The sequence below is a fragment of the Bemisia tabaci genome, chromosome 3 (assembly GCF_918797505.1).
Source record: "Bemisia tabaci chromosome 3, PGI_BMITA_v3".
NCBI lineage: Eukaryota > Metazoa > Arthropoda > Insecta > Hemiptera > Aleyrodidae > Bemisia > Bemisia tabaci.
In genome coordinates this window covers 25,908,898-25,920,738 of record NC_092795.1, presented here as the reverse complement: position 1 = coordinate 25,920,738, position 11,841 = coordinate 25,908,898, and positions in this window count along the sequence as shown.

Here is an 11,841-nt window from a genome sequence, read left to right as displayed (position 1 = left end):
CTAACATATCTGAAAACTTCAAGAGAAAATAGGCATAACTCCCCTCAAAAATACATGTTCTATCCGGAAAAATTTGGCGGCTATCGAATGTTCACACGGTGTTTTTCCTTAGCATAACAGAATATTACACAGCACCAGCTAATCCGGAGGGTGTTTTGGCCCGGGGGGGGGGGGGGGGGGGGCTTCATCTGTCTGCTCAGCAGAGAAAGATATACTTTGAGCCGTACTGCGTCCGATTCTAAGCGCGGAGTATATTTGTATGTTCCTGACCGTAAGGTAAACATAAAGCGATGAGCAGAGGAAAAACCAACCAAAAATTGTTGGAACTTCTTGGCTTCTTGGATGGAGCAAATTTTATATGGACCGGATAGTTTGGTGAACGGATAGTTTGAACTCCGATCCGTTGGACTAAAGGTCGGCTCTGTCGTTGTCAACCATAGTGCATAGAGTCGTAATGTAAATGGGAGAGCTGGCGCCATGTTCTGCTCGACGAGTTCCGAGCCCGGTGTGCGCCGAGCTTCGGTCACTTTTTCGATACATGTTCGATCAAAAAGGGCGGTGTGGAATACGTGGTAATTCCTATCATCTTTGTTTACATCGTATGGCCCGGTACCCGTGTATCGCAAACAATCGATTGTGTATCGAAAATGTGACCCGGCGTCACACAGAAGTCTCGGAATCCGGGACCTGGAAAATGCTTAAAAGTGGCGCCAGCCCTCCCACTAACATTACTAGTTGTCAACTGAAGAAGATTGACCGTTTTACTCAAGGCTCTCTTTGTGCCCCGAGCGACGATGAGCAAAAACTGCAATCGCCATTCCGGCGTGAAAATCTAGCAGATGTTTTCATTTTTTAAAAGAATGTTATCAATACCCTGGTAAAAATTGGCAGTAGAATCTGTGTTCCAAAATACCATAGACCTATAGCCGGCTGTAAGATTTCCAATAGCTTCTATAGCCGGCAACACAATTTCTTATAGCCTCTAATGGCCGATGGCGATTGAGCAACAGCATGGCGATAAAGTGTATGCTAAACGTTACTAATTACGGATGCTAGGACTTAGTGAGTTTTTGGACTACCGCTCTCTTTTTTGGCCGTAGTATCTTGATTTAATTTGCGAGGAAAGCTCCGTACTTTTGAGGGATGCCTGCCATTCCTAATATGTTGGAGCGCCTTCAGTTTCGTATGATACTGTGCAATACCTCTGGTGTGAAATAGTCGCTTCAAGCGCCGTGGTACGCTGCGGCGCGGCGCGGCTGGCGGGCAGCCAGCGCGAAACGCGCATTGGCGCCTACAAACCTAACAGGGATACTTCACGCATTACGCAATGCGTGAAGTATCCCTGTTAGGTTTGTAGGCGCCAGTGCGCCGCCGCTCCGCTTTGTGTTAGGCTCCAATCACAAGGAGTCAGCGTTTTTCAACTCATGACTTTGAAATGTTTGCACACTCTGTATGGATTATCCTCATGATGGCGAAAAAGCAACAGCCAGACGATAAAGTGTAAAGCCCGGCGCTAGGAACTATGGCCCGGCTGTATAATTTTTTATCGCTTCGTGTAGCCCGGCCTTATGATTTTTGCCACTTTCTACAGCCAACTATATGATTTTCTATCGCCTTCTTCAGTCGGCTATGAGAACTCCTATGGTATTTTGAAACGCAGCTCCTATCGCCAATTTTTACCCGGGTATTAACACCATGTGCGTAAAATACTGTCGCGCCTCATTTTCTCGCTAACAAGTAAAAAATTCTTGAGAACGTAAGCAAATAGAATAACTTACCTACTCGTTTTATGATCAATTAAAATGAGTGTTTTTGAGTTTTAATCCTAGGTGCCTCATATAAGTATAAAATTACGCCCTCAAATTTGTCAACTTAATTATCACTTTATATTGACCAACAATGTTTTACTTTAGTTACCTATCATTGACCTTCGAGGAAAGGCAGGATTCCGTAAAAAAGGGGTCTAAAATCCTGACGTTTTTCCACACTACTCTCTCTGCAAAGAATGTCAGCAGGAAATGCTCCTATAAAATTTACAATACTCGAGACAAGGTGACAGCCTTTATTGCGATGAAAAACGCATTGAATCACAACTCGAGAGCTACAAAATTGAAAAGAGGAAAAAAGAGCAGGTCATTTGACATCATGTCAAAATGCATAAACGGAGAACATTCAAAGCGTCCGCAGGAATTCCTAAAACAGCTTTGTCGTAAAAAAAAGTAGAGAAAAGAAAAATCTTGACTGAAAAATCAAATAAATAGGTTCATTCACTCCTGGAATCTCTATAAGTATTCGCAAAACTAGCGGAAAAAAGGAATAAAATCAAGTGAACTTTGGTATCAGTTGTAATTTCATCTCGCGTTCAAAGGCAGTTAGCAAGCTACGGCTCCGAGAGGCGATTTTCCTCGTTCCATTACTCGTCACTTCAATGGCAGAAAGGCAAAATCGTCCTGTAAGATGATCCTTCGTGTGCTTATAGTTTCAAGTCGACTAGGGTTCACGCGGAAATTAAGGCGCACTCATATGCTGGCAAAGCCAAGAAATGCGATTAAGTTTATTTTTTCCTTTGCGAGTAGCATAAATCAACCATACTTTCCTGACCCAGTCAAGGAAAAGAGACCAACATTGACCGAGCTTGCCTCTGCCTCTGACCTATTCACGGAAAAACAAAGAAAACAAGAATTTTCCATTACCTCAACTCCGAACACTGACGAACAATTCCGTCGACGACTGACACATACATTTTTATGACAACGCGCAGTGTTGAGACGGGTGACGCAGCTCAATACCTGCGGCTACCCATTCCGAGACGCTTTGGTCGTTTTTTTTTAAGTTTAAACACACAATGTCACATCATTTTTAGGAACGTTGAATAATTTTTATCAATAACTATGAAATTGGATATGTACTACTGTTTCTTTTTCCTATCATTGCGCTCTCAGCGAGTGAGAAACAATGGAAGTGAACACTATGCACCTCTAAATAAATGAAGTGAACGTGGTCAAAATGCTGCGAGCAACTATAACTGCTCCTAAGCCGCTCACATTGCCTATCGAGATATTGAAGGCGAACTAGTTTGAACGAGTGAGAAACAATGTGAGAGGAGTGTCTTCATCCCCCACTGACACTGATAAAGCAGGGCTGGCTGATTTGACATTTAAGTCCCTGAGGACTCACAGTTAAAACATCCAGTGATGTTAACAGGGACCTAGGGGTCTCCAAAGCATCGGGCGGGCTTCCAATACCTTCAAATTATAATGTATGAGAATTTAAAATAATGGGACATGAGAAAGAATGAAGGGGTCTTGCTTTGAGAATCAAAATTGGATTAATCAAATTTATTTACGCGCCTAATAAGCCATAAAAAAGCCGGGAGCATGGGCTCTACACTCCTATACACAGTCTCAAAATGAGAAATTTTAGTGGCCGGGGTGCCAGGGCCTCAAACATAGTATAAACAGTGACGGTGCGGCGTGCGTGTAAGGGGAGGAATGGAGCGGCCACTCCCCAAAGTTTTCGACAATTTTTCTTAACTTTTCTCATTTTTATTTTATTTTTTCTCAACAATTATTGACGATGTTGGTACCTGTTGAGCTCAGAAAAAAGGTCAACAATATTATAGATAAATCAACACATTTTTATTAATAATACCTTTTTAAGGATAAATTATGACTGGAAGAATCATACAAGCAGGACTTCCTTTTTCATATATATTAGGTTAAGATGAAGAGAAAAAGTGGTCGCCACGGAGACCATTTAGCATAGCATATGCTTCAACACACTCCCCCCTTTGAGGTATCCTCAAAAGTAGGAACGACACATAGTTCCAAATATATTATTTCTTCGTAATTATGTGTGAACTTATGTGTACTTTTCACTTGGCTGTGATCTTGAAGCCACGACGCTAGGGTAAACGCCGTAGTGATTCTTCTTGTCTGCAGGAACTTGCAGGCACTTTCGAGAGGAGTCAGAAGCGCTGCCGTTACGCAATGAAGTTCTTTAGGGTCAAATTGAAATTCCATTAAAAAGTAGACAAATTCCAGATGTCATGTTGACATTTAAATTCAATGAATTTGGAACGCATTATTTGTTGTATTCTTCTCAATACTTCAAGTAAAATGAGACCTTGAATTGGACTTCGGGATCATTTTCTCTTTATGAACTTCATTATCATCAGGAAGCATTGCCTCATTAAAAACCTTAACCATATGAGAAACCATTGGATAAAAACCTAGGCAAGGTAAAAAAGAGTACAGTGCATGAATGATCGATTTCTGATTTGTTCGATTCGGATAAGCATTGACTGAATGATTGTTGTCGCCTTCTCCGAAGTTTTCCTTGATTGTCATTCATTGTTTCGATTGCTTTGGTTACATTGCTCACCAACTAGTTGGGTATATGTGAGTTGCATTCTGTAATGTAGCTTTACACAGAGGCCGTCGCGTTTTCGCGTGGTTTTTGATTGTTAAGATTTGTCAGTTCTTTGTAGAATTTGGGTGGATTCATGATCAGTTGTTCCTTTTAGACTTCATGCTTCATTATTCTTTCTCGGATCTTGTTCTGTCTCACGTTTAGCAAGAGATTGTTTGAAGTTGAGGAAAGCTTGCTTCTGTTCCTTATAACCAACGAACCAACGATGTCTTCTACGGTCGACATGTATCTTGTACGCTGTTAATATTATCTCCAACTCAGTCAAGAGCTGCTTCCGCCATTTGGGCTCTTTCGAACAAGTTGGTACTTTGAAGAATGACGTCATCAAGTGCCTCAGCCAAGATGTTGTTTTCTTCCATAATGATTTTTTTTTTTTTGACTTTAAATGTTTGTGTTCTAGAGTGCAGGAAGAATCGCTCAAAGAGAGCAGCATTTAATTGAATTATACTCTAATCATTTGATTTGGGCACCTAAGCGATCACAGGTGATGATTATTTATTCTTCTTGAATAATCATTCCCGGCGAAACAAAGTTGTTGCTCGTTATTCTAGACGGTTTAGAGATACAGGAAAATAAACTTGAATGCCTTCTTCTTCTTTTTTATTATTTTCTTCTTTTGCGTTTCTTTTCATCGTCGTCTCTCATATTCCTGTTAATTTGTACATCAACGGAGAGTGGTGGCGGTTAGAATACCGTAGAGTAGGCGATGAACATTCAGTCAGGGTTTCATACAGGATTTCATTCATAGGATGTAGGATATGCAGGACAACACAAGATGGACAGGAGAATATATGACAGACGGGACAGCAGAGGATATGGATAGGCTCGGTTTAGTTCCATTATTTTTTGCTGTTAGTCGATAGTAGGTTACCTGAAACCAGATAACAACAGGAACAGAAAAACGAACTATCTATCTTGCACATTGATATTAATTTGAGATCATAATGGTATGTCTGATAAAATCGGATAACTTAGTCCGTCTTGCTTCTACACTAATTTGTGAGTGTAAAATCTTATTCACGTTCCTTCTCATCCAGAGATGTCACTTATCTCCACAGCTAGAAATTCAGACTATGGGTAAGAATCGCTTTCAATACTGCTGATCGCCAATACGGGATGTTTAATACTTTTTGAACTTTACTCAATTCGAACATTCATCATTTTTCAACATTCGATCAATAAGGATTTGCATTCTTATTATGTAAACCACTGAACTCAGACTCATTTGTCAACACTTCTCTTTCATCTCCTCATTTCACCAGCCCAGAGTCATTAGACGCCCATTTTCTCAAAAGGAAATTATTTGAGGATGTGACTGCCTCAACTTCTTTCTTAACTTGTCTTGCTTCTTCTACCGTATCCGCTCCCCCCAAAAAATCGTCAACGTAAAACGATTTTTTTTGAAACGACGTATTTATTAGTCTTCCAAAGTCTTTCAGCTTTACATTTAATCTTTAAATATTTCTTTAAATGTCTTCGCTTTTTCTCACAACGAATTCCCCAAACCTTTCATCTCTATTCAATACATCATACATTTCACCAAATCATAAATCACCTTCCGCACCAAATTATAAATCAAATGAATAATAATTAACCCACAACAGTAATAAGTTAGTAAGAGAGTAATAAATTGTACAGCAGTAAGTTAAAGTCATATATGTTAAACTTGCTTTTTGTGTTGCGACTTTGGCAACAATGCAATGAAAACGTATGATATAACTTTCACTTAGCTAAAAATCAAGTCGCCAACCCGATTCAACGTTATACTAACGTTATGTTGGCAGTCTGAAAATCTAAACTGTTATTGGGACAGTTCAAGGAAACTGTTATTGGGCGCACGGTTCTGAAAACCGTTTTCTAGGCACAAACCGTTCGCTGAGCCATAGGTCAACACTCATAAGACAATATAACAATAATAATATAATAATAAAATGCACCGTATCAAATTCATTTAATTTTGAATACTGTCGAAGCGCTCTGTTTCTCTAGGAGCTCTGCCACTCTTATATCCCCCAGTAAAGTTTGGAAGATCTAATCTTTAGAAGATCTTTTAATTTGGTTTTTTACATTATTTTAACCATGTGTGTTAATACATCAAAGTTCATGATAATTAATCCGTGACAATGATAAGTTACATACAAATCCATGTATGTTAAACTTGTTTCATTTCTCCATTATGCTCATTCTCTCAGTGGCGTGGCGTGCCCCGCGATACATCGATCGTTATGAAACTCAAACCCATGGAAAAGGATCGACAAACAGGGTGCTCGCAGCGAACACCTTAATAATCGACCCTGTACCATAGGTCCAAATGGCAGAAAAATCGACACATCGCAACCCAAGCCACGTACCTGCATTCTCTCTTCTTTTCATGAGCAAATTGAAAATGATACAAAAATTTGTCAGGCCACATTATAACCCAATGCAGAGTTATCGTTGAGTCAGGAATTTATCTCCTTAGGATTCAACAAATTTCTCTCTAGGTGCTTTAAATGCACCTGTTACTTTTAAATATTTAAAAATCAAGTTGGTACAACTGGTATACTGGGCTTTTATTTTACTTATCTCAGGTGAGCTTGTTTCGGAAGTTGTTTCCATAGAGTTCACAATTCTGGGCAGTTGATATTCCATGTTTTCCTTTCGCATTTTCAACTCCTCTGTAGCTTCTTTTTTTGAGGTTTCTGCTTCATTCGAGCAATATATGGCATGCAATGCAGCCAGTAATTGGATCAGCAAAAGCCATACCAACGACAGAAAAGGCATGCAGTGCAGCCAATAGTTGTGTCAGCAAAAGCCATACAACAAAAGAAAAGGCATGCAGTGCAGCCAATAGTTGTGTCAGCAAAAGCCATACAACAGAAGAAAAGGCATGCAGTGCAGCCAATAGTTGTGTCAGCAAAAGCCATACAACAAAAGAAAAGGCATGCAGTGCAGCCAATAGTTGTGTCAGCAAAAGCCATACAACAAAAGTTTTGACTGGCCAGTCTAGAGGATATCAACACTGTGAAATCCTCAAAGGATCCGAGGTATCAGCAAAAGCCATAACCTTTAAAACGATCCATCCGGTATCAGCAAAAGCCATAACCGTTCAAAATCCATGGTATTAGCAAAAGCCATAACCAAAATCCAAGGTGGTATTAGCAAAAGCCATAACCAACAACTGAGTCTCTGATATCAGCAAAAGCCATAACCAGAGATAGACTCATAACTTCACACAACAGTATAATTAGTTCTTTTCTAGATTTTGAGAAAAGAATCACGTCGGGGTCACCACTTTGTTGAGCTCAGAAAAAAGGTCAACAATATTATAGATAAATCAACACATTTTTATTAATAATACCTTTTTAAGGATAAATTATGACTGGAAGAATCATACAAGCAGGACTTCCTTTTTCATATATATTAGGTTAAGATGAAGAGAAAAAGTGGTCGCCACGGAGACCATTTAGCATAGCATTTGTGCTTTATGTTTTGTAACTCTTTTTGACTGTTTGACAAGGAAAATAAAACTTCTCCCTTCTATATAGGATACTATAATCCGAAGATGATAACGAGATTTCTTCCCCTTGCAACTTCACCAGTAAAATGAAGAAAAGAAGATACTTATTTATCACGAAGACAACCAATCATTGAACTCTGGGGGTACTTAATGTTCGAAAAATTTTCCGTCGAAAAGTTCCTCGAAAAGGTTTGTTCTGAAGCGTAAGTATTTAAGAAATCGACTCCAAAAATGCTTGAAATTGCGTTTCGAAGGAGCTTCGTTTTTATAACTTTCGGGGGGGGAGGGCCTTCGAACCCCCTCCCTTTTTGGGGAAGATCCCCCAGACCTCTTCCTATTACAGAAACTTCAAACGGCAGAAGAGGCCCCAAATTCATGATCGCCTCCTAACCTTCTTATGGCAATCGTTTCGTCCAGGGCAGGATTTACCTACTTGCCGCCCATGGGCCGCCTGTATTTTGCCGCCCCCTTCTCATTCGTTTTGAAACATCAATAAAAACCATCAAGTGAACGTGCCAGCGGGGGAAGGATGCAGAAGACGCGTTTACTCGTGTTGAACACATTTTTTGGAAAAGCCCTGTCAACACTACTAGCAGAAGTTCACGGAACTTTGCGCAATGCGTGAAGTATTCATGCATTCTTGTTGGCGCTATCCGTTTCACGCTGACTGCAATGACCGCACTGTGTTTGATGCAGTGCGTGAGGTATTCGTGCAGTCTTGTAGGCGCTAATATGTGTTACTTACCGACCGCCGCGCCGAGGACTTCTCCTTTCCATCTCAAGTCCTCGTCATCATTTCTCTCTGAGGCGCGCCGTTCCAGGCCAAATTGCGTGTTTGGTTTCTCTCTTAACTCGACTAATTAAAGGTGCTGTCTCTTGTATCACTGAAAGACGACAAAATTAGAAATTACAATACTCTCAGGAAATGAGAGATTTTGTTGCCTTTTCTCGGTTGTCATTTATTTTCTAAATTCGATTTTTCTTATACCTACGTTTAAAAAAATTGCAAAATTTGCCGCCCCCTAGATTTGCCGCCATGGGCCGCGGCCCATGTGGCAATCCCCTTAATCCAGCCCTGTCGCAGATACCAGCTTGTTTTTCTTTTCCCCCTTTTCAAGGAAAGTTAAATTCGTTTGAAAAATTCGAGAGCACGTCTTAAAAAGTGCAATAATTTATGTGCATCTCTTGTGTGCAAAATTTTCATTGGGCCACACGAAATAAGCCAAGAAAAATTCCAGTGTCGTTAGTACTTCCTCTAAAAAACGTAGACTTCTTAACAATGGAGAAATCACGGCAAAAAACATTGCGGTAACTGTTTCTCACTGATTTATCGGCCCCCTTAGTTTGGGCTAAAAATACTTGCAATCAGACATTACAAGAAAAAAACCTTAGCTGAAGAATTCGGTCATTAGCGAAATTTGGAATAAGTATCTCATTCATTTTATGAACTCCCTAATTCGCCCATCCGTGGGTTGAGAGAAATATGCGGAGAAGAATTTTAAATAGCACCAAATGGAGCTCGTCGGTTGAGTATAATCTTTAATCCGTTAATATTCACATCGCCGAAATACTGCACGAATTTTTTTCTTACCAATGTGTTTCAGGCTATGAAAAAATGGCACCTCACACAGAGATGTTCATCAGTTAGCTGTCTAACCAATTCACGTAGTCATAGGGGTGGTGAATTTAAAGGACTTAAAATTCTCTAGTTTTTCGAAAAAAGCACCGAAAAATCTCCTCATAGTTTAAACAAGGAAATCAGGAGTATTCTTTTAAAAGAGTTAACATTTTTAAATGAGGTACCTTGTGTTCAAAATGTGGATTGAAGTACTCATGCATAGCAAAGGGAATAAGCGTAAATTTTACACAATTTTTCTACCCGGTTTGAGACACGGAACAGTACTTTCACTGAATGTGTATTGCAGATTGCAGATCCACCGGCAGAGACGTTTCTGCGGAAAATGCATGGATTAGGTATATCCACGCACTACTGAGCTTGAGCCTCCCTTTTCAGTTGCTTCAAAATGCGATTTTTTTAACACTTTATTTATTGCGTCCTTAATCATGTAATCGGGAATTTTTTATTTCAAATTTCAAATTTTTCCACGAATGACTGTCATAATTCAACGAAAGTTCGGAGAGGAATCGCTCTAGTACTTTCGTGAAGTGACTTATGAAAGGAGATTCTGCAACTTAATAAATGAGTTCCCTCATCTGGAAAGCGACGAATTGCCTCTCGAAAGAGATCAACTTTAAAATTCAAAGGGGGAATTTTCCCCTCCGCTCCCCGAACGGCGCTCTTGGCGCCATCGAATTTTTTCGTGAAAGTGAATAGCCGCTAACACACGTACACTCCGAATGTACATTCTGGCCTACTGCGCATGCGCGTGCATCGCGAATGTACACTCATCATTCTCTTGGAAAAGAATGTACAGTTTGACGAGAAGAAGAAGATACCCGCGACGATCTTTTACTCATTCCTGTAACTTATAATTGTTCAAAAGAACAAAATGAGGAACATTCTCGATGCCCGCGCATGCGCAATAGGCCAGAATGTACATTCAGAGTGTACGTGTGTTAGCGGCTAATTTCAGCTATAGGAATTGCCGGAAACAGAAGAGTTTCCTCCTGGATCTCCAGCGCATCGTCCTGAATACGCCAATGATTGAGAACTACGGCTTCAACAGTCTTCATAAAACCCGTGGCATGAATACATCCGATATTTTGTTCCTCATCTAGCTGAAATATAATCAGATGTTGCGTCGTTTCCGGGGCTTTGAAAAGTTAGATTCCGGACCCTCCTGTTCACTGATGCGGCGCCAATCGAACGATTCGATCGCTCCTCTCAACAACCCCCGGTCCACTGTTGTCGCTTCGAGACTAAAATACGAATTTTTAAATTCGTTCGGATGGAACGTGTCGCATGAAACCGCAACACAGCATACACCCCTTTGACGAGTGTTGAATTGCGCTTGGCTCCCGAGAAAACTTACGAGTGAAACAGCGTTAAAACACGAGCTTCTATCTCATTGGATGAATGAAGCTCCGATTTAAGAATGAACTAAAGAATGACACCAAATCGGGGGTTCCCCCCCCCCCCCCCCTCGCCGCTACGTGGCCCAATCTTTGAAAGGCGCTTGGCGCTCTCCAAGGGCCGCTTTGCGGGTCCTCATGATTTAATCTAATTGTAAATAAAACGGGCTCACCTAAACAAAAAACAGATATAGAACTCTCCTTACAACTGAGCTCAATTGCACGAAGAGGATAAAAACTGCAGTTTAACCATTCTATATTTTGAAGGTGTGTTCGGAAATTTAGTCCAAGACATTCCTCAGTTTTATCTCCTGAATAGTCGAGTCAACTGGTTTTATTTTGCGTTTCTCGTTCGAATGCGGCGGAAACTAAAGTTGGAATGAAAAAGGAGAACAAGGAGACCTGTAGTAATTGTGTAATGACGACAACCATTAATTAAAAACAATAAGTCCCTGGGAATGTAACTGCCAGACATTCCTTAACTTTGGCGAGTTTCTAGGATGCTCATGATTTTGAGGTCCACTGTGAGTTCCTCTTGCTTATATGCACTGATAAGGCTGGGCTCTATTCTGCCGTGCTGAGGAAGAACGTCAAATGAGCCCTCAGGCGTTGTCAAATTTCCTTTGAAAAAACTCGAATTTCCTGGTGACTTTATGAATATTTTTCTTCCAATTTTTCAGATAACGCTCTTCGCAATTTTACCTTAAGTGTCTGAAAATTTCAGGGAAAAATATGCATGCCTTTCCTCAAAAATAATCATTTAACCAGAGGAAATTTGGCAACTCTCAAATGTTCATACGGCGTTTTTCCTTAGCACGGCAGTATTGCTTACGCATAAAAGCGCACGTAAGAGTTCGCAGCGAACAAATTCGTCACGT